Here is a 23,592-nt window from a genome sequence, read left to right as displayed (position 1 = left end):
ACCTAATGTTTAGACATCCTAAGTGTCAAGTTGGGAGCATAGGCCCCAGCCCCTCGCATCTATCCCAGCCCCCAGGCCTGGTCTGGACTCCAAATCCCAGCAGGCCAGGTCCTTGACCCCTCCCTGGGGATGGGGTCAGGACCACTCTCCAGGGTATTTGATCTCTCAAAGGAGGAACACGTGATCTCCCTTTCTTCCTCCCTGGAGTCACATTTCCTAGGCTTCCCTGTTTCCCACTCGTGGGCACCTGAGAGTGCAGATCTCCCATTAAACCTGGATATTTCTTAATTTGGCTCATTTTGATTTGGCTTGATTGGGAATTTTTTGCATTGGCAGGAAGCTAATCTTAGAAAATATTCCTAATACTAAGCACCATGGTTATCACATGTATTAACTCATTTAACTGCCATAGCAACTCTACCAGGTTGTATTATCATTTTTCCATTTATTGATGAAAGAACAGAAGAACAGAAGAATCAGAAACTTTCTCAAGATAACAGTCAACTTGTAGAGCCAAAATTTAAACCTACGGAGCTAGCCTCAGCTACATGATAATGATGTTTACTGAGTTATATATAAGGAGTATGTTAGAGAACTTCACAGAGGATGGTTGATACCACTGATAGTACTTATCCCTGTATAATATACTGTTTTATTTTCATGTAATACATAACTGTGATAAGCTTTTCACTTTAATTTAAAATACAGGGTATTTCTAGCACATCCAAATTGTTGGTATCACTAATTTTACTCAGAGGAATTATTATTATATAAAATAAAGGTTATTTTAATATAAAAATTGAAATAGCACAAAGGTTGATCTGATAACCCAGAGAGTTACCAGTAGTGACTGGGTAGTGTACTCAGTGTGGAAAGGTGAGACTGTGTGAGATTTCATCATGCTGCTCAGAAAAGCAGGAAACTGAAAATTTATGAACATTTACTTCTGGTATTTTTTATTAAATATTATCTGACTATAGATGAATCCTGGTAACTGAGACCACAGAAAGGAAGAAGATGAATAATTGTGTGTAGGGTATGTTACTTTGGTGTCTGAAGATGAGCCTTTCTTACTCCTCCGAACCTCTCCACAGCAGCTGATTAATCTGTATTTTTCGACTTTTGGTCTGAACACTTACTCCACTGTGCACAGCCCCTCCCCTTTCTTAAGTAAAAGTACATCTTGGGGTCAGAAGGAAAGGTCAAGTTCAGGAATTCATAGTGCTTAACTCAGCCGTGCCTTAGTTTCCTCCTGTGTATAGAATAGTAATAGACTTTTCATTTAGCCATTATGTTAAACAGGACAGTGAATGTTAAAGCTCAATGGGAGGTCAATGATTAATAAACTTCATTATTATTGATTTTAATCTATTAATACATATGTTCTTTCCCCAGGAAGATTATGTTTCTTTTCAGAGACAATAATCAATATGAATGAATTGTTATTATTGTGTATACAGCTTCCTGAATGCTAAATATATATAATATATATTAATTCATTTAATTTGTATAACGACTCTATGTGTAATACATTTATCTTTACTATATATTATGCAAAATGGATACAAACATTACTTACTGTGTGCCATGAATACTACAAACTGCATTAGGGTGTTATCTTACACATTTTTCCTCTCTTTATAAGGTTCTGATTAGTGGACTCTAATAATCACTACTTTATACTAAAGGAAACTTAGGCTCACAGAATTCACCAAACTAATAAGTGTTCAAAATGTAAATGCTTAATCACAACTTCATACTACCTGCTAAATGATAAATTTAAGGTAGATATTTAATAACTATGTGACCTTTTTGCTAAAACAGTTGCCCTGTCAATTGTTCCTGTTACTAGAAAATTCGCGCTTACAGCACACTAACGTGGCCTGTGTACTACCATTCATTCATTATTAGCTTTGGAGAAGAGACACTGTATGCCAGTCACATGGCAAGCCTTGTAGGAGAAATAAAGCAATACATCGAAATGTTCTCATCAAAAGTAGTTAGGGATTTAATGTCACTTCTCCTACTATCATTTTTATGCATATTCTTATGAAATCAAACTTCTCTCCCTGCCCACTCTTTCTTATTCTTTTCTGCCCAAATTTCATAGTATTAGATTTATACAGATTTTGTCCATAAGAAGCTTATATGACAAGCCAAGGAACCATTTTAATTATATTTACTCTTCATTTTGAGTATGTTTCTTTTTCATATCTGACAAAGACTTCTGAAGTGAGAAGAAAGGCAAAGCTACCTGATTTTTTCAAAACAATCTTTCATGTAGAATCTTTTGTCTGTAATCTCATAATAGCTTAGAAAATTTTAAAAAGAGGTTTTAGCTGTTTTTGTTCTTTTCAAATTGGCAAAATTTGATTTTTTCCTTCACTTTTGGACTGACTTTACAAATTAACAAACAAGAAAACAAGAACATATTCAACTTAAAAAAAAAAACCCTTTACTGGAGCCTTGGCATTGCCAACTAATGCCAGCATTACTCTGCAAACTGCTTCCGTTATGTCAAGAGCTAAAAGATGCACAGGTAGAATTCACACAGAGTCAAATGCACCATAGGAAGAAAAGAAGCAGAGGGCAAGATAGGACTACCACACTGCTGTTAGAGACTCTCCAGGCGACCATCAGATCACAGTATCTCCACCTCCATATTGGTGGCATGAGTGGGGTTTTCTTTTCTTTCTTTTTTTCTTCTTCTTTTTTTTGTCTATGATCTTCAACAGTGTCTGTAAGTGTTTGAGATGGGTACTGTGGGAGCCTGAAGCATACTGATATGCCCTGAAGAACCCTGACTTCTTACATTTGACTGGAAGTTGTAATGACTTGTTAATTTCAGAGAGCACTTTCAATAAAAGAACACCCCAAATCTTGTTATTAAAGAGAAATTATATATATATATATATCCATCTCCATTATTGTAGTAACTAATGAGACTGCATGAATAACCTTGGCCTGAGAAAGACTGTGAGAATGTAGCTGGCAAGAGAACAGAGGTGATGAGGCTGTTGGGGAAATGCACAGGTGCTTGACACGAGATACTTCCACCTTGGCATGATAGGTAGTCTCATCTTGGTGCTGATTGATTTTTTTTTAAAGGCTTTCTAATAAAATAAAAGGAAATTCAGGCTGGGCATAGTGGCATATGCCCTTAACATCACCATTAAGTAGGCAGAGACAGGCTTGTATTTGTGAATCCAAGGTCATCGTGGCCTAAGACTATGCAGTAAGACTTTATCTCCAAACTCAAGTTCAGATACTATTTTACATACTTACAAAGGAACTATTTTGAAGATGAGAAATGATATACTTGGAAAGTTATTTATTTATTTTAGTTTTGCAATTCTGGTGATCAAGTCCAGAGACTTTTTTTTTTCTTAATTTCACAGAAGTTAACTTCACTACTCAATCTATTTCAGACAGAATACCTCTTCCACAGGCTAAGATGTTCACCCTAAAAGAACATGGTTTGGAATAAAATTGTATAAATCTCTAAGCTATCCAGAGCTGGGCACCATTGGATTCTTAGATGAGTAAAGTATTTAGGAAGCCCGACCTGAACATGTCATTGTCCTCTGATTTCACAAAGGCATCTTTGGAGCACCCCACTCCAACCTATGGCAGAATCTGCCCTGAAACCCAGGTGTTTCTTATATGAAATCCCACTATGCCCCAGTGGTTCACCACTGAAGTCCTCCCTTCTCAAGCACAGGGACTCCCCAGTGTGCTCTTCTCCTGACTTGCCTTCACCCTGGGTAGGCAATCTTGTATTTTTCCTCCTGGGATAAAGAATCCCATTTGTTTTGCAAAATCTATTTGAAAGGCTACTTCCTACTCAAAGTTTTTCTTTTCACTCCCCAGAGGATCTACCTTTTTTTCTGACTTCCTATAGCACCCTCACCATCATCCCTTTCTCTCTGCTGTATATGGATGTAATTTTTTCTGTTATCTCCTTCAAGAGTGATCTAACTTCAAGATGGTTAGAGCCTGAGGGTATTGGCCTTGAACTTTCATCTGAATTTGACAAATAAAAAACAGCAAAGAAACATGGTGTATTGATGTATTTGACTAAGAAATGGATGTTCAAATGCTACAATGCCTGAACCAATGCTTGGAAACTGTTAGATACATAATATGGAGTTTTTCACTTGATCAGTCATGCCTTTACTTTTAAATTTATTTAATAATTTTGTATGCTCACCAATGGAACTACAAGGCTGCTTTATAGAATGTTTTCTGCTCACTTGAATAAAATCTTTCAAATCAAATCAATAGAATAAGAAAAAAGAGAAGCCTATTGTGTGATAAAGACTGTTACTGGATCAAACAAACAATGGGTACATTTTTACATCTACCTGAGTACAACCACGATAAAGTCAGGAAAATGTGATAAACTGTAGAAAGCTGAGAAATGTACCAGCTCACTCCTAGCATCGCTGCCAACACAGTCTTTAGGTATTTATTTGACCACCTTACTTTGTGAGTGGAGCTTATAAAAATGCATGATTAATCTGCCCATTGATACTAGTTTTTAAAACAAACAAAGCAATTTAATACCAATGCAAGGGATAAACGGCTAATATTTACTGAGTCATTTATCATCTAGGCAAGATAACAGATTCTAAACATACTTTCTCATTTAAATCCTCATCAAAACATTAAGATAGCTAGTATTTGCTCATTCTAAAAAAAAGCCATAACTAACCACTTAATATAAACTATTTCCTGGAGGTCACGTTATTTGAAAGCTATGGAAAAAGAATTAAAAAATATCTAAAGCCCTTAGTCTTTTGCATTTATATCACTCTGCTTCTTGGAATCCACTTCTAGACCAAAGAAGTTGAAACAATGTGGATTAATACTGTAACAAACGGGCTAACTATAAAAGTATGGCATTAGACACTGAACATCAGAAAATATTAGATAATATTTACTACTACCATTGTAAGCATTTTGCTTATATTCACTGACTGAATTTTCAAAGCAAATTTTTTAGGTGAATGCTACCATTATGATCTTTACTTCTTTTCTAGAGAGAGACTCCGACAAAAACAAAGTGTGGAAGAATCCTAAAGCTAGTCAGCAGTTATGCAGGTGGGCTTCAGAGACCAATGTCCTCAGAGCTGCATCTCTGTCTTTAGTGCCCCCCCTTAGAATAAAAAGATATTAAAGACAAATGGGGTTCCAAACACGTTTCCCTTAAAGGTACAAAGTTGGCCTTCATTAATGCTACTTTCTATCCTTTTCTTTAGTTATCAAATGCTATAAAAACAAGTAGAGTAATATCACAATAATTTAGTTTTAATGTATATTTCATTTTTGAAGGCTTTAGATATTACATTTTATAGAACTAGCAGTGATTGTGGAGCTAGTAAAAGCCAAAAGAACAGAGCTTGCTGTGTGATTGTGTCTTGAGAAATGTAAGAAACTACACCTATGAAGTCTTACCAACATCTTTGTTTCAATAGGAGTTGAACTAGACTAGGATGAACTAGACATGCTAACATCATGGGGAAAGCTTAAGAGGCTTCAGCCCTATGCAAAGGATTGTAAGCAACTAAGGAATGCTGAGAGTGGAGAAACAGTCTTCCTTAGTAAAGGAAACTGAATCCAATATCAAAGGGTCAGCTCTGAAAACATACACAAAAGTGACAATACACAGAAATACAATAGAGAAGTTCTATTTATGCATTTAGAAATATTAATATACATGCACGTATATATATGCATATATATATATATAATATGTAACAGTAATCCAAGAAAAGGAAGCTGTGAATTTGAAAGAGGACAAGAGATATACATGGAAGTGTTGTAGAGAGTGAATGGAAGGAAGAAAATGATGCAATTATATTAATCTCAAAAAGTTAAAGAAGTTACTTTTAAAAAGATAGTGGATGTGCAATGCAAGAAACATATAGTAAAATGATGCTGACTATTTTTCCACTATGGATATAGATAACAAAGGTAGGATATGTATGTATGTATGCACAGATTTAAAAAAATGGTTCATATATACAGGAAAATAAGTATAACAGTATCCAAAAGTTTGCAAGATTATTAGTATGATTTTGAGTGATTTTAATTATTCTCTTATAGTTTAATCTATATATTTGACAATACCAATGAATGGTTTTCATATGAAAAAGTAAAAAGAATAGCTCTAGTAAGTCACATTCCTATTCTAGAGGTGAGAATACTGAGGGCAAAATCAATAGAAATCATATGTAATTTTGTCCTTATTTAGTGATAGAACTTGAACAGAAACTAATGCTTTCATTTCTAACTAGTGTGTTTTCTCTGACCTCTAATTCTCTTGAGTTGTTATCATTACTGAGATTCAAAGAAAACCTCAGAAGAAAGCTGCAGAAGGGGCTAGATAGAGATGGACAAATTGAAAATGCACTGCCAGCCTCTACTGAGGAGTGCCTTTGTTGCTTCTTAGCTTTTTCACTCAGGCTACATGTTTCTAAGTCCAAACCCATACTATAAGTGGTAGTTTGTAATGGCACCTCTAATTCTTTACTTACTCTCTGTAACAGAACATTAGCCATCTACCACATGACTTTTCTGTGACTCCCAGCAGAGGACGTGATCATGTGTGGGACTGAAGCATGCCTACATCTGTCGGCACTGAGTTTAGTAATGTGATTTGAGTTGACTGATGGAGTATTACAAGAAATGAAATGAGCAGAGGCTTCAGAGACTTTTGTAGGGTGACAAATTCTAAAATTGTTAATGCTTTATCTTTACAAAGTAAAGGCTAGCAAACTGTTTTAAATTGGAGAATTGTTTTTCATGAAAGACTATAGCTAGCATAGCATAACATGTTCTCTGCACTAACTTGGACCCAAAATAAGCCACTTAAAGAATTTCGAGCCTCCTTCTGGAGTATTTCTAAACCTACTTCTTGGATGTAGCTTGGAAGGATGTATGTAGTATCAAATGATTATCTTGGTCATCACACCCTGAAGCAATCCTCTTTCTACCTTATTGCCATTTGTATTCCAAGCTTCATTAGTGAAAAGTAGACTCTTCCTTGGTGGTAAGTACAGACAGAATCAATCTTATATTTCTGTTAGAAGGCACCAAGACTTTGCCATTTCTCATTCGACCCTGGCTTCATGGATCTTCAGCAGTGCTCAGAAATCTACTGAATTGACTGATACTTCAAATATACTGATTTTGCGATTACTATCAAATGACTAGATTTACAACTGTTCTCCCATCCTTATATAAAAGAAAAATATTTAGGTCCTCACACATTCCCCTGAGTTTACCCAGAGTCAATTACAATTTCTAGGTTATCAACCAAAATATATGTTCTTTCATTTACCAGCTGGGGACCAAGTATTCTGAACTGTTTGGGAGGATTAAGAGGTGTGGTCTTGTTGGAGGAAGTGTGCCTCTGGGGTGGTCTTAGAGGTTTCAAAGAGTCATGCCATTCCTAGTGTGTTCTCCTCTCTCTGTCCCTCTGTTTTATGGTTGTGGATCAAGATGTGAGGTTTCCTCTAATCAACTCTAATCTTCTGAAACCAAAGCCATATTAAATGATTCTTTTATAAATTTCTTTTGCCATGGCATTTTACCATAGCAATAACAAAGAACTAAGATACTGAGGAAGAGCAAGTAGAGTATACTTCAGCCAGGAGGAACTTAGGCTAAAGAGAATTGCTTCAGGGACTGCTAGCGTCAGAAGTGGATTAAAAGATTAAGCATGAATAGCAGATAAAGATGACATACTAGCCTATAAAACTTAGGGGCAGACACTGGCCTGATGATAGCGACACAAGTGTTATTGGAGTCACCAATCACTCTGATTAGATTTAAGGCTTACTTATTGAGATGGAGCCCACACTGACACTGTCAATAATGTCAAAAACCCTAAGAGTAAACAAATCACACCTTTCAGCTAAATATACATAACAATAAAATGAGTTCTAAGCATTCACTGATATACCAATGGATTCATGCACCACTCACTCCTCATCAGCAAAGTTTTTCCCTTCAGAAGATTGGAATTAATTCAGAGAATAAAAGACTTCAGAGTGCCCAGCCCTAAATGGGAATTCTATATCAAAGTCCTCCCTCACGGCTCATGAATCTAAGTGGTATAGGTGCTAGAAAGTTTGTAAGAACCAGAATTGATAAATAACTTCAAGAAAACAGTCTGTTTCAGATACAACTAGACAAAAGCACAAATGAACTCACAAACTGTGAGTGCATGCACAAGAACTGTACACGGTCAAAGCATACAAAATCCCATCATGGAGGAGAGGTGGAAGGCAGGAAGTCCACCCCTAGCTGACTTTGTCCCTTGACTGCTACAGGGAGAGAAAAAGCCTGTTTTTTTGAAGGGAATGACAGTTGGTATATCCAGGGCTGGCCCCGCACCCAGAGGCAGGCCACACACACGACAGTAATTGGCCAACATAAGCTACACTCATAAGAGAGAGAGGTGGGGGAGGGCAGAGGGGATAGAGAGACTATGAAGTACTGGGGGAAGGAGAAAGGCAGGGAAGAATCTGGGTGGGAGGAGTCAGGAAAGGGAGATAGATACCAAAATATAAGCATGAAATACTCAAAGGAAAAAAAATGTAGGTGCATAACACACTTACATTCTGATCTGGTATGCTGAAGGAATGGCTTGGAGGAGGTAAGACAGTCATCTTTTCTCAATTATACTCTGCATGGGGCATGTCTAAACTTCAAGATGCCAAATCTTAGAGTAAATAAATCTGTTGTGGAATATTAAAGATGTGTTACATTTATTTATGCTGTGGAACATTTGTTTATTGATGCAAAGATGTGTAACATTCTTTTATATTGCATTTGTTTAACTCTGAAAAGCTGTGTTACTTTGCCTGCCTAAGACAACTGATTGGTCTAATAAAGAGCTGAACAGCTAGAAGCTTGGCAGCAGAGAGGGACAGGTGGGGCTGCCAGGCAGAGCAAATAAATAGAAGGAGAAATCTAGGCTTGAGAGAAGTGTGAGGAGTGAGAAAAGGAGAAGAGTTAGATACCAAGGGCCAGTCACCCAGCCAGCCACCCACCCAGCCAGCCAGTCATACAACCAGCCACCCAGTCACACAGCCAGCCACCCAGCCACCCAGCCACCCAGCCACACAGCCACCCAGCCACACAGCCAGCCACTCAGCCAGCCACCCAGCCACACAGCCAGCCACCCAGCCACCCAGCCACCCAGCCACACAGCCACCCAGCCACCCAGCCACACAGCCAGCCACCCAGTCACACAGCCACCCAGCCACCCAGCCACACAGCCAGCGACCCAGTCACACAGCCAGCCACCCAGCCACTCAGCCAGCCACTCAGCCACCCAGCCACACTGCCAGCCACCCAGTCACCTCAGCCAGCCACCTAGTCACACAGCCAGCCACCCAGCCACCCAGCCACACAGCCAGCCACACAGCCAGCCACCCAGCCACACAGCCAGCCACCCAGCCACACAGCCAGACACCCAATCACACAGCCAGCCATCCAGTCACACAGCCAGCAAACAGTCAGTCATGAAGTAAGAAGAAAAAAAAATCATAGAATAAAGAAAGGTAAAAATCCAGAGGTAAAACACTTGTTGAAGAGAAATGGTATAATTTAAGTTAGAAAAATTGGCTAGAAACAACCCAAGCTAAGGCCAAGCATTCATAAGTAAGAATAAGTCTCCATGTATTTATTTGGTGGCACACCCACCCCCCAAAGAGAAAAACTACAATAACAATAGCCAACAACATAAACAAAAACAAAAACCCAACTACATAAATTCTAAAGTGTTCAGGTAGGAAGTAGAGTTCCTAGGAGTCATTCATTCATTATTATCCTACAGAATTCTGATATGTATTGATCTTTCTGTGCTTGGGAAAAAATGTCTGAACAATATTGGGGAAATTAAAAATAATGGTGATATTTTATATCATCTTGCCAAGATGTATTGAAAATTGTCCTGACATTTTGAATTCATGGCAATATGCTTTTCAGTTCATATTTTATAAGGTTTTACTAAAATGGAAGAGAAATGAAAGTTTAAGAGTTATATTTACATGTATTAAGCTTGAAGGTTTCAGACATAAATGAGTGCTTTACAGAAAGTTTTTAAAAGGTCTGTAAGCTTCTAGAGATGTCTCAACATTACTGACCTACTATGCTTCCTACAACTGTACCCAAGCAGCTTGCTATAAGGGGGTAATTAAGTTTATTTCACAACTGACTAGACAGCAGAGGATTTTTCTGGAACACACTGATTTGGAGGCTCATGTTAGGGTTGACAATAAACACTTTTGTGGTTTTAAAAGAATTGATAAACCAATCATTCCTGTGTTATAATGTATAAAGGAAAGGATTATATCTTTAATTTCCAAAACTAACAGCGGGGCAGTGTAGGGCAGGTTACAGTCCGTTACATGAACTTAAGTGGCTTTTCCTTGACAATGGGTAGGCTAATAATTTTTTTTTTTAAGTGTCAAATAGAATGCACCCAGGAGCCCTCTAGACCCCTCAGTGTTTTCCATCCCGAGACATTAAACTCAGTTGCAAAGAAATAAAATGTTAGTATTTACAAAGCTCTTTCCATTGTATATCCGGTCTCTTTCTTCCCTTTCTTTTCTTTCTCCTGTTCCCTTAACCTACTTCACTCTTCTACCCATTTGCTTCCATTTCCCAATGCCCCTACCTCTTTAGTCCCAAATCTGTTCATCCTGAAGCAGCCTTCACGGGTGGAAAAGAAAAGGCCCTAGACAAAGCCCATCTGAGACAAGGCCCTCCAGAGGGCAGCTGAATGGTGGCTGGGACCCAGCCTGTGGATTGAGAATGCCCACCACTCTGGAGGCTCTCACTCTGCAAGCCATTAGGCTTCAGCAGGCTTGATGGCTGGATCAGGCCTTGTGATTTCAAAGCTTTCATGGCTGACAAGGACTTGCTAATTTCAAACTTTCTAACCAATTACAATCACAAAGAACTCAGGACACTAATCAGTGAGCAAAATGAGAGTGCTGGAGGGAGGCGGCCTTTGCAGGTCTCTCCTGAGGCGCTGCAGCAAATGTGCAGCTGGGACTGCGCTTCAGTCAGTCCATAAAAATACACCACGAAATACAAACGCGCACAATGGATGCCACTTGCTGTTGTTCCCAGTCGTGGGGTATGTAGAAACCTTGTCCTGTATTCAGACCATTAATTTCTGATGGTGTTAATTAAAAACTTTTGATGCTGGTTTGAATGGAAAATACCTCAAACAGTGTTTCCTTTATTGAAGCACTAAGTTCCAAGTCTTGGATTATTAGGTTAAGCTCTGTCAGCAGTGAGACCAACATAAATGCTTTTCATACCATCTGCTTTGACCAAGAAGAATAGTAATAGCAATAATAAATAAATAATAAGAAAAAAAGAGGAAGAAGAGAAACTGTTTAGGTTGAAAACACCCTCATTTCAACCTATTTTTAAAGAACTAAATTGAAAATTCAGGTCCTTGAATGTCAAACAAATGGTTAAGGAAAAAAAAGAAAATTTTTTTTTCCAAATTCTTACAGAATATTCAAATCACCCAATGTTCCAGGGCCTGAATTTTTTATATTTTAAAATGAGGAAAGCTGCTTAAAATAAGCGAAATCAGCTGCTACAGTGATTCCTCTCTGTCTTTTTCCTCTACACTCTTTCTACAGGCTGATACTTGTGACTTAAGAATCGTAATATAATCATTGCCTACTAGAGCTTCCTATGTAGCACTCACATAGACTGGAGTGAAAGAAACTCTGAATGGTGAGCTGGAGAACACATTTCCAAAGCTTAGCCCATGCAGCAGGTCAGGGCACAGAACAGTGACTCTGATTTCTTTAGCATTCTGAAAACTCTGGGAAGCCTGGGGAATTGAGAGCCCGTGAGAGGATAGCGTGAGAAGTGCGTTACAGCAGCCCAACAAATAACATCCGTCTCCTTCGTCCAATGCCCTGCGAAGTCTGAAACAAACCACACAACTATTCGAACTGGTTTTTCACACTTGTGTACAATTTTGTTACTGATAGTCCTCCCCTCCCCCATCCCATGATGGACGGGTACCAGAAGTCTTGAGTATCCACAGTGAGAACCCACAAATATTATGTCTCATCGACTCTACTTTCTTTGTACTTTACTGTGTCCAGAGTCTATCCTTTTTCCCTTCCCATCTTTTGTTTGTTCGCATTGCCTGTGAAGTCAACTGAATCCTTGAAAGACCATAAAACTTCCTTCTCCACTCCCACGCTCCCTCGTCCTCATCACTGACTCCCGCGCTGATCACGGTACAGCTAAAAAGAATGACGTTCTGTACAAAGGCTAGCCATCTGGGCAGCGTTTCTTTCCTTCCCTCGATAATTTCAGGCCTCCCTGGCCTCAGCCTCTGAAACAGTTGGCAGAATTGACCCTCCAAATCCGATGTGACACAATAATATCCTTTAGCACCGTCAGGAGCAGCAGCAGCGAAGCCCACAGAGAAGCCTGAGAGGGGAATACCCGAGTAATAGAACTGAAACTCCATAAAGGACATAGCTCTGAGCAAACCACAGGAATCTGTTTGCTCACAAAACTTATGAATTTTACTCCAATTAAATTGATAGGTGATATTGCCTACACAGGGCTAGTAAAGGTAAATTAACTACAGATATATAGCAAATGAATGCATTTAAAGATGATTTCCAGATGAAATGATTTTTTTTTTCCTAGAGACCAAGTTTTTGTTAAACTTAATCCTGACTCTCTTCTCTCTCCAGCAGTAGAAACATCTGGTCGGTTTTAGATTCCCCTTGGATTTCCAACTTCAAAGGGAATTATAAAGAATAACAAATTCATGTACCGGCAGTAAAAAGAAAAAAAAATTAGAGCAGCAGGAGAGAATGGTAAAATTGTCCTTATTTGACTGCTAGTGACAGGCGCCACAGGCAGAATGAGAGAAAACAAGGGCAGGAGCACCTGTTGACAACCAGAGTTCCTGCAAGGAACTGACTCTTAAATGCACAGGGTCACAGCAATCCATCAAGATTTATTTTTAATACTGAAATGAATAAAATAACATTTAATATATAAAAGGAATTGGAACAGAAGAAATGATTCACATTTTCTTAACAAAAAAAATTCATTGAAATAACAAATCAGTAAGTTTTATGGAAAGAATGACTTGGAGACAATCTTAGAGACCCCGTGGCCTTTGGGTTTTGATTTAATTGGAGGAAACTGTGAATTTTTATTTTTTTATATTTCAGGGAAGGCAGGATAAGCCACCCCAGAATTAACATGGCTCCAAACAAATCATATACCCATTTCATCGTGATAAAAATTGTTCTCCAAGAGCATGAAAAGTACCTGCTGTTCTTCCTTGTTCTGGCCTCTATCTTGGAGCACTGACCAGATATTAAAGACTTGTTAGTAGAAAAGGGTTTGATGGAACTGTGATATTTGTAATTCTAACACAGCTAACATGCTGTATTTGATGTATTTTATAAATATGAATTTATTCTTCTCTATCATTTCCCTAGCAAAACTGAAACACACTTTCTAGAGGACAGGCCTGATGTAGTCAGGAGAAAATGAGATGATCTAGAGAAAGAACAAGGTTGCCATTGTAATTTCTTTTATAAACAGCCTCTCCTTTTTTTGTTTTATGAGCAATGTAGACTATAACAGCAACAACAAAAACAAACAAAGACACAATTAACCAATCAACTTTTGTGTGAGAAAAATAGTTAAGAGCTAAAACTTCTTTAGATAGTTAATTACAAGAGTCTTTACACTCAGTCCTCAAAGGTTACAGATGTCCATGCCACAAACACATGAGATGGACTCACAGAGTGATAAGATGGCACACATCACCAACAAATCAGGAGTGTTTCCACAGTGGCGGGCAGAGCACATAAAAGCAGTTCTCATAGGAGCCTAGAAGGTCCCTTTGCAGGAGGAGTCCTCAGATGGAAGACATCTCCAAACCCATTTCCTGTTCACACAGGAGATCTTAGTCAATAAGAGACAGGACTCCTCCTTAGCATTCCAAAGGACTGAGCTGACTATAAAATTTATCTCCTTGAATTATCTGCCTTTAGTAGACACTTCATTGTTCACCCTTCCTTCCACATGATACAGAATCAGAGGAGTTATTTTGATGAGGGAATAGCATAATTTTTGTCCTCATGGCAATTGCTCACAATTGTATAATACATTGTCAATAATGGCAGGTTCGTGGAATAGATTTAGTAATACGAACAAACCCTTCTACCTCCTTTTGTTGTGGTTAGCAGCATCTTCAGACTTGAAATGAAAATCCTGTCATGATGTAGGGTACTGATAATGGAGGCCCTGCCTTAAAATAAGCAGAATCATTCAACTATAATACTGGACTAAATTCAGAATATGAGGTAGAAAGTATGGATTACTATTTTAGTCTCAGAATGTTGTTTTGTAGCTGGGTGACACACAAGATCACAAATACAACAGCAGTGACCAATTATCAGGACCCAAATAACTGCACAGAAGAAAGAAACACCAGCTACTTTCCAGGCTTTTAGAGAGCAGAACTTTTATCAGTATATGATGAGCCTATTGGTCTTTTGGAAGCCTGAGTTACTTCTGAGATGGCTTCTCCTGTTCTTTCCGGAAGAAAATACTATCATTTTATTAGTGATAATTATTACTACAGCTGCTATGATGGTGAAGCTTTGGTCGGTAACTTGGGTGTATGATGTAATACACAAACCAGAAAGAATTGTGGTTACTCTTTCAATAGTTCAAGTTTATGATAGGCACATAGTACGCATCTCATGTAAGGAAAGGATGTAAGTAAATGATCATTTTGTGCTGTTAGTACGTTATCTTCAAGCGGTGATGGGAAAGTGAGCTGCTATAAAATATAGGTACTTTGCAGTTTTAAAATACAATGGCTTGTTCCTCCCTTGTCAGGCTTGCCTCAAAGCCATAGAAGCAGGCACATTTCTGTTCCTTAGCTAATATTGTAATGGTGGTGATGGCAAGTCAGAGTAGAGTAAAAACAATGTTCAGAAAAGAGATGGAAGAGGAAAAGAATTTGTATTGTTTACATGCAGAGAAGCAATGTTTACAGGTGTTCTGTGGGATTGCATAGTTTATTGCTTGTGTTATTTCTTTCTTTTTTCCCATGTGCTTTTTCTAGCAGCTCTGACTGAAAATATTTTGTATGTGTCCATACTGTAAGCCATCATATTTTTCTGGACTAGAGATTTAGTGTGGTGGAGAAACCTTTTATTTCTTCTCGAAGGGTTAGGCACATCAATATTCTAGCTACTCACTTTCGAGGCCAAGGGAAACTGTGCGCCTAAGATTAAATAGACCAGAGTAACACATAAATTCAGGTTTTACAGAGGCAGTGTGTTACTTAGTTATACATCCTGAATATCTGATGAGTGTGAAACACCTGTTGGAGAACACACTGCTAACGAACAGTCTCTGGCTGAAAATTCAAAGAGAGCAAGAAAGGAGAAACTCATAAATAGGTTCTCTACAGAAAGCCCAGTCCCAAGAGACCATTCTGCATCTGTAGAACCCGTTAGTGGCAGATCTGGTCTATCTTTGGAAAACTGGCTTGTAGAAGTTTCTCTAGGATGCTCTTAGGAGTACTGGGGCAATAGACACAGGCACTGCTCTGTAGTGCGTTGTTTCTTCCCTCAGACAGAGCTGTGTGTTTATGGGTATAGCAGTTTTATATGTATAAAAAACATGAACTCACACTATTACATAAAAGCTCCCCCTTTCGGATTTAAGAATCCCACATAAATATCAGATGCTTTCCACTTGCTCAAAAAGCATAAAAAAATGTTTGAACAGTATTATGTTTGGTTTAAGTAGTTTTTCTCTATTTATCTAGTATGTGCTTAAAGCAGTTAGATTGGAGATTTAAGTAGAGGATGGATTTTTTTAACTTCAGATAAATAATTGTATACATTACATGCATATGTTTAATAATGTAGATAATTAATCCTGCATAAGTTTGCCATGCAAGTTTTCATCTAAAAATCGAGGCAAGACAAAAAAATCTCCACAAGAAAACCATTTTCCCCAGAAATCTATCCAACTGTACAAACTGTCTCTCATCAACCAAACTGCTCTTTGGTTTGCAGATGTGCCTGAGGATGTTATAAAACAAGCTACAAAGATTTTTACAATCAATTGTTACATATTAGAAAACATGAGGCCAAGACACTAAGAAGAAAAACAGTATTCCATATAATGATGAGAACTATTTAAGCATCAACATGTACAAGCGTCCTGATGAACCTGAAATATTAGTTAACTAGTTAGCTGCCATGATATCTGAGGTTTGTTTCAAAACAACAAGACAATACAGTGGGAAACTGTTAGGCCATGAGTTAAGCCATTGCATAAACTAGAAGATGAAGACATGGGAGTTCATTATTGTAATCTGCCTACATTCATGTATTTGAAATATTTCACAAAATAATCTTAAAAAATATATACTTCATTTGAACTTTCAATCATTTATCCATTATTTACTGACTGATTCATTCACTATTCATATGCAAGAGATCACGGAGATGCAAAAAGTTAAAATACAATGATTTTGTTGGGCATTTTGATTATAGGAATAGAATTTATTTAAAATGTCTATAAAGACTTTCTAACTAAATGCAAAATTCTTAAGTTAAATTTTGAAAGAAGGAACAAAAATTATCGAGACATTCTGAGTACTATATATTCAAAAAATATGTCCTCAGGGGAAAATAAGAGTTAAAAATATATCAAATAATTATTAATGCTTGGATTTAAATTATAGAAATAATTACTTTAATTTTTCTTCATTTTAGTCTTATATATTTCTCCAAATTATTTTTAATGAACATGTATCATTTTAAAATGAAAATAAATATTTATTCATTAGTGGAAAGATATGTTCTCCTTTCCCTAGGAGATTTCTTTTACTAAAACCGAGAAACTGCAAACACACAGCACTGCCCTGTATTTTACATCTTCCTACCTGTAAGTAAAATACACCTGAAGGCACAAAATCATCAATACACATTGTATCTGATCACAAAAACAGAAAACACTTTCTCTGTGTTGGAGAGCAATAGGGGAGGAGAGCAATAGGGAAGCCGCTTTTTTGCAAGTCAGCCAGAGTGTGAAACTCTGGCTCTTCTGTGATGACATCATTTGTGATGAATGGAAAGGGAGCAACAAATTAAAGTTTCCAAGTAAGCCTGTCCCTTGTGCCTCTAGGCTCACACTGATAGGATGGAGGTTTATTCTGGGTACCAAAACAAGTAAAGCAGGGAGGAAGGAGAGAGAGGGAGTTACAGTCCTAAAGGCTGTGGCCTTCGGGGGCAAGCTGAATACACTCAGGGACAGAGATAGATGGACAACAGAATTAGAAACAACAGAGTGACAACTATGGATTATGTGCAAGGGACATGGAAAGTTCCCACTAGAAAGCTATTTTTATCACCCCAAGAGATAATTTTCTTTATTTTGTGCCCACTCATATAAAGTGAACTGAAGAGTATAACTTTTAAAGGTTTGGGTGAGTATGCCATTCACGACTAAATAGGCTAGAGAGCCAGGCAGAAGGGTGGGATGCCAGGCAAGGCTGGAATCCTTTGTCAGTGCATTTCACTGCGGTCAGTCTCCAGCAAACTCAGCCCTCCCAGGGCTCTGACTTGATGGTGACGTGCAACTGTACCCTTTGTCCTGCCATGCTCTCCTTTAGACACCTACTGCCATGACCGTGCAGAGGACACAACACTACCTTTTTAGAAATTTTACAATCTCTCCAGAAGACAGAGCCAAATTTTAAGCCTATGTTTACATGGAGCTCTGATCTGGGCTATTCATCACTACAGTTGGACTTGTTTATTCATATACCAACGAGTCTTTCCCCTTTCTTTCCACGGATAGACAGATCCAAGAGTGGCTATGTTTCCTTTTAAGATTCAAAAGAAGAAAATGCATTTTAGACTTAACAGAATATTAAAATACAAACCAGAAGTTCAAAGAAAGATAAAATGTTTTTGAAAGATTTTCTGTGTATTTTCTTAATGCCAAAATTATGGCATTCTCCATAGGAGACATCAGTGGCTAGCTTCACCTCATGGCTGGAAAAAAATTTTTCTGGAAAGACTTCTACACAAGTCATTTCAATACTTCTACCCATGTCTGCCAAAGTAATTCAAAATGTTTACCAATACTGTGATAATGGGCTTGTATTCCTTTATATTTTACCAATTTCAAAATACATTCTGTTCAAATTAATTCTTGTAGTAGTAAACTCACTACAACCTGCATATTTACTTTTTGTTAGTTTGAAGATGGCAAATTTGGTATGAATACATTTTATTTCTTTGGACTTCAATATTTTGGACAGCAATTGAGAGACAATGAAAGTTCACTTACCAGGCAGCAATCTTGGTGAAATATTCAATTGTTGATGGTAAAAGTCTGAAATGGAAAAGGATGCTGTAAATGTTGGTACGTATCTTAACATATGTCAAACATGGTGATCACACAAAATAATACATGCGTCACTCTTCTGGGACTTAGGTTGGTGATATTTTACAGAGAGCAGAGAATACTTCCCTTTGGGAACAAAAGCAAAATTATGTCTTGACCACAAGTGACTTGTTGAGGGCCTGGATGTGTTTAACTTGATGATTGCTAAGCAGAGGCGGCCAGCGAATGAGAGCTCTGCGAGCCCTGTGTACAACACTGTGTTGAGAAAGTTAAGTTTAGAGTTAATTATTGTGGTCTGCATAAAAATAATTGAACTATCATGAGCCATAAGAATTTGCAATTCTCTTTGAATTGTACTGTATTTTTCATTAAGCATCTTATAGACTAGACAGCAACAAACCAAATAATCCAATTAGGAAATGGGGTATAGATATAAACAGAATTCTTAACAGAGGAAGCTCAAATGGCTGAGAAACACTTAAAGAGATGTTCAACATTCATAGCCATCAGGGAAATACAAATCAAAACTACTCTGAAATTCCATCTTACACCTGTCAGATTGGCTAAGATCAAAAATACAAGTGACAGCTAATGCTGGTGATGATGTAGAGGAGGGGGAACAGTTCTCCACAGCTGGTGGGAGTGAAATCTTGTACAGTCACTATGGAAATCCAAATGGTAGTTCCTCAGAAAATTTGGCATTGATTTACCTCAAGACTCAACTATAACACTCTTGGGCATATACCCAAAGAATGTCCCATCCTACCACAAGGACACTTGCTCAGTTATGTTCATAGCAATTTTATTTAAAATAGCCAGAAACTGGAAACAAACTAGATGTCCCTTAACTGAAGAATAGATAAATAAAAGGTGGTACATTTACACAGTGAAGTATTATTTAGCTGTTAAAAAAATTACATCATGAAATTTGCTGGCAAATGGATGGAACTAGAAAAGTTCCTAACATCATCTTGAGTAAGTTAACCCAGATGCAGAATGACAAACATGGTATGTACTCACTTAAAAGTAGACATTATCTGTTAAGTAAATCATAATCCTGCTACACGTCATAGACCTAGAGAGGTTAAATAACAAGGAAGGCTCAAGTCAGGGGATGCAAGGATCTCCCTGGAAAGGGAAAATAGATTTTTCAGGTGGACTAGGTGCAGGTGGGATGAGAACAGAAGGGATTAGTTGTGGGGTGGAAGGGATGAAGGGAGAGAGTACTGGAAGAGATGACTGGAATTGGGGGGCATTTGGGGAACAATGTAGAAGTGCAGTGGAAATTCCTGGAATCTAAGGGAGTGACCCTAGTGAATCCTAGTATTGGGTGATATGAAGCCTGAACTGGCCATCTATAACCAAGCAAGGCTCCCATCAGTGGGACTGGACATCAACCACTGAACTTTCTACTTACAATCTGTCCTGCCTGCAAGATGGGGTAATGGTAGCAAAGAACTTGTGGCAGTAGTCAAACAACGATTGCTCCAACTTGAGGCCCATGACACGAGAGGGAGCCTACACCTAATAATTCATGGATAGCCAGGAACCAGAGGCAGGACAACCCAGAAAACCAGGATAGAACCAAACATGACTGACAAACAAACAAGCAAACAAAAGGTCAATGAAATGATTTTTGATGATATTCTGCTATATTCATAGTTTGGTGCTTAGTACAATCATGATCAGAGAGGCTTCATTGAGCAACAAATGGGAGCAGATGCAGAGACCCACAGCCAAACATTGGGCAGAGCTCAGGGAACCCATGGAAAAGGAGGAGGAAGGATTGTAGGAGTCAGAGGTGTGGAGGACACCAGGAGAACATGGTCCATAGAATCAATTAAGTGGGACTCAAAGGAACTCACAGAGACTGAAGAAAAAAAAAGGCCCTGTATGGGTCTGAGCTAAGTCCTCTGCATATATGTTATGGTTGTCTAGCTTGATGTTCTTGTGGGACTCCCGACATTGGGAGTGGGAGTGGATGTCTGACTCTTTTGCCTGGGCTTGGGAACTTTTTCCTCTTACTGGGTTGCCTAGTCCAGCCTTGGTATGAAGGTTTGTGCCTACCATTACTGTAACTTGTTAGGCCATGTTCCATAGACATCCCTGGGAAGCCTGCTCTTTTTTCTAAAGGGAAACAGAGGAGGAGTGGATCTGGGGGAGAGGAGAGGTAGCAGGAGAGACTGGAAGGATTGGAGGGATGTAATGTATACGAGAAGAATAAAAGAAAAAACATTTTATAAATATAAGCAAATTAGTCTTTCCTTGCTTTGGTGCTTGTTACTCATGTTCTCAATGTAAGTCTGTGGCAGTGATGAGAAAATGAGTGATGGACCATACACTCATGCTTTTGTGGGGTGAATTACTGGTCATGTGTTCCTTCATGACTATAAATTAATGTATGGTTTTCAATTCCAAGCCAGGTAAAGATAAGCACAAATGTGAAGTGAAAGCTTTAAAACTTTTATATTAAGTTACAAAATCATAGACTGCAAATGAACATTTAAACATTTTCAACTGTGGAGCAAGCAGGTAACTCTCCAGTGCTATATAATCTACATTTTAGAAACTGCTTGTCTAACAGTAAACTGCTTGTCTAACTGCTTGTCTTCATACTTTCACATGGTTTTTCTTATCAGTTGCCTTAAGAATTCAGAAGTCACAGGTGGTTTTCCCAGAGGTCACCCTACCTACTAAGTACCATAATGACAGCCGACGGAAGACATACATAACTAAACTACTCCAAACATGACTCAGAAAGACCTTAAATTTGTCAAACCACAAGCAATGAAAGTTTACAAGACAGAGTCCCTTCATATGAAAGGACCTACATATAGAAAGGAATACAAAAATAATTATTCAGAGGTGTAGTGATGAGGCAAGCAGGCCTGCTTTTCATCCCAACGGCTCCTGCATGGCTAGCTTAGCCCCAGAATAATTACATGGAAACTGTATTCTTTTATACACTGCCTGGCCCATTAGTTCTAGCCTCTTATTGGCTAACTCTCACATCTTGATTAACCCATATCTAACAATCTGTACGTCACCACGAGGTTGTGGCTTACCGGGAAAGATTCAGCATGTCTGACCTGGCGGCTGGTTCCATGGCGTCTGCCTCACTTCCCTTCTTCCCAGCATTCTGTTCTGTCTACTCCACCTATCTAAGCTGCTGTCCTATCAAAGGCCAAGGCAGTTTCTTTATTAACCAATGAAAGTAACAAATAGACAGATGACCCTCCTACATCACAGAGGAAAAGTCAAAATTCAAGGGAGATTATGGTAGAGTATATTTAAAAGCCAAAACATTAAATATTTAACACCTAAGCATATGAAGATCACCAAGGTAGCTTGACAAAAATTAGTTTTTTAACAATGACCACTGAAAGAAAGTTAGGAGAGATGTAAAATTGCCTTCTGAGATTTGATGCTTTTATAAATGAGAGCAACCAGCCAGTCAGCTCAGTTGGTTAGATTGCAGCGCCAATAAAGAGTAAGAGTAGGCAATAAGGACTTCCTTATTACCTACGATGATGTCTCCAATGCTAGAACTGAGGCTCCATTTCCAGCTTCTTGTCACCCTTTCCTTGCCTGAGCAGTGCTGTGGGACAGCCAGTGAGTCTCTCCCCAGTGCACCAAAACAGGTATTTACAAAGCTGCTATTTTGCATAAGGAATGACTAGGTAAGTATACTGTTTGAAGAGCTGTAGGTGACTGAGGATCTTGTTCAAAAATTAGAAAGTATCTCATACTGAGAAGAAAAATGGAGTTGAAAGGGCTGTGTAGATTTAAGAGATATCACAAAAAAAAATCAAAACTCTCTTCTGCTTTGTACAGCACAGGAAGAGAAAGTCTAAGTTTGCCAGCCTTGCCTCCACGTGGACCCAGCATTACAAATGAGAAAGTACACACAGCCTCTGTATTCCCAGGGCTGTGACGACAGCTGACAGGTGTCCTGAGAAGACTTGCTTGCCATAAAGTGAACTTTCCAATCCATTCCTGACTACCTAGGTTCAGAGTGTGAAAACCCACAAAGATGGATATATATGGAAGCTATCTGACACAAGATGGCAGGAAAATGTTAGGTCTTTCTTTCTGCCTCTTTCCACCTAACCAGATGTCTACAACTGTTTTTTGATAATGGAGAAATGCTGACTCCCTTAAGTGTTCTAGTTTTTCAGTTTTTAAAAATTCATTTGAAAATTAGGGTATTCCGAATAAATTCTTATATATATAGAAAACTGCATATATAGATTAATACATTGGTTATGAATTATTAATTATGCAAAACTTGAATTATAAGGAATGTATTTTATGTTTTTCTGATATTAGAAAACACTTATGAAGCTGCTCTGTGTCCCAGGCACAACTGAAGTACTTCAGCTTGGACAGCTAAGTTAATGGCTGAGGTTCTTGCAACATTACTGTCACTTCTGCCAACAGCAACAAATAGAGATAAGGTTGGATATTTTTTATAATGTGGTACAAATATGCATAATTGCATATTGAAATTCCAGATCAGCTATAATAGACTTAGAGGTGTATGTAGAAAAATATGTGTGATTTCTGGCTAAACACTAGACTGTTCTGACCAATTTTCATGTCAATATTTTTCCATAAGCAGTTCACTGAGCTACAGATACTGTACAGAAGAAAAAGAGTTGGAAGGAAATGTATATATAATATTGTTTAAGATATTTACTAGTTTAGTCATGACTCATTTTTAAAAAACAACAAACCATATGCAATAATAAATGCAGAAATACAATAATGCCAATAATCTTGATCATTCAATTGTTACAATAAAAATCCCCATATTTGCTTAATGAAACCTGAAAAACCAGGCAAAATATGCTTGCTTCGATTTTTATCTTCGCATGCTCCAGTTTTCCATACAAAGGAATTTTAAATTATAAGATAACCTATAAGAAAATGCATAAATTTTGGCACAGTATGAATTAAAAATAAAACACAATAATCAAGGAAAAGCATACTTCATGACATAGTATGAATTTAAAATCCCACAATAATAAAGGAAAAACATGCCTCAGATCTTTAATAAATCAAACTCGTTGCTATGTCACAGCTATAACATCCAGAAAGAAAGCATGAACTAAAAGT

General features: G+C 38.0%; 1 protein-coding gene across 29 annotated transcripts in view; it reads right to left on the bottom strand.

Moving 5' to 3' along the window:
• Positions 1 to 23,592, bottom strand: part of Zbtb20 (zinc finger and BTB domain containing 20) — a 758,948-nt gene that overhangs the window by 316,391 nt on the left and 418,965 nt on the right. For all 29 annotated transcript variants that reach the window (XM_087900141.1, XM_048422822.3, XM_087900155.1 and 26 more), the window contains one exon: positions 18,418 to 18,462. The gene's annotated coding sequence lies outside the window, so the exon portion shown is untranslated. The remainder of the gene's footprint in view (positions 1 to 18,417; positions 18,463 to 23,592) is intronic.

The sequence above is a fragment of the Myodes glareolus genome, chromosome 2 (genome assembly GCF_982192425.1).
Source record: "Myodes glareolus chromosome 2, mMyoGla1.1, whole genome shotgun sequence".
Classification (NCBI taxonomy): Eukaryota; Metazoa; Chordata; class Mammalia; order Rodentia; family Cricetidae; genus Myodes; species Myodes glareolus.
This window is presented reverse-complemented; position numbering and strand designations above follow the sequence as displayed.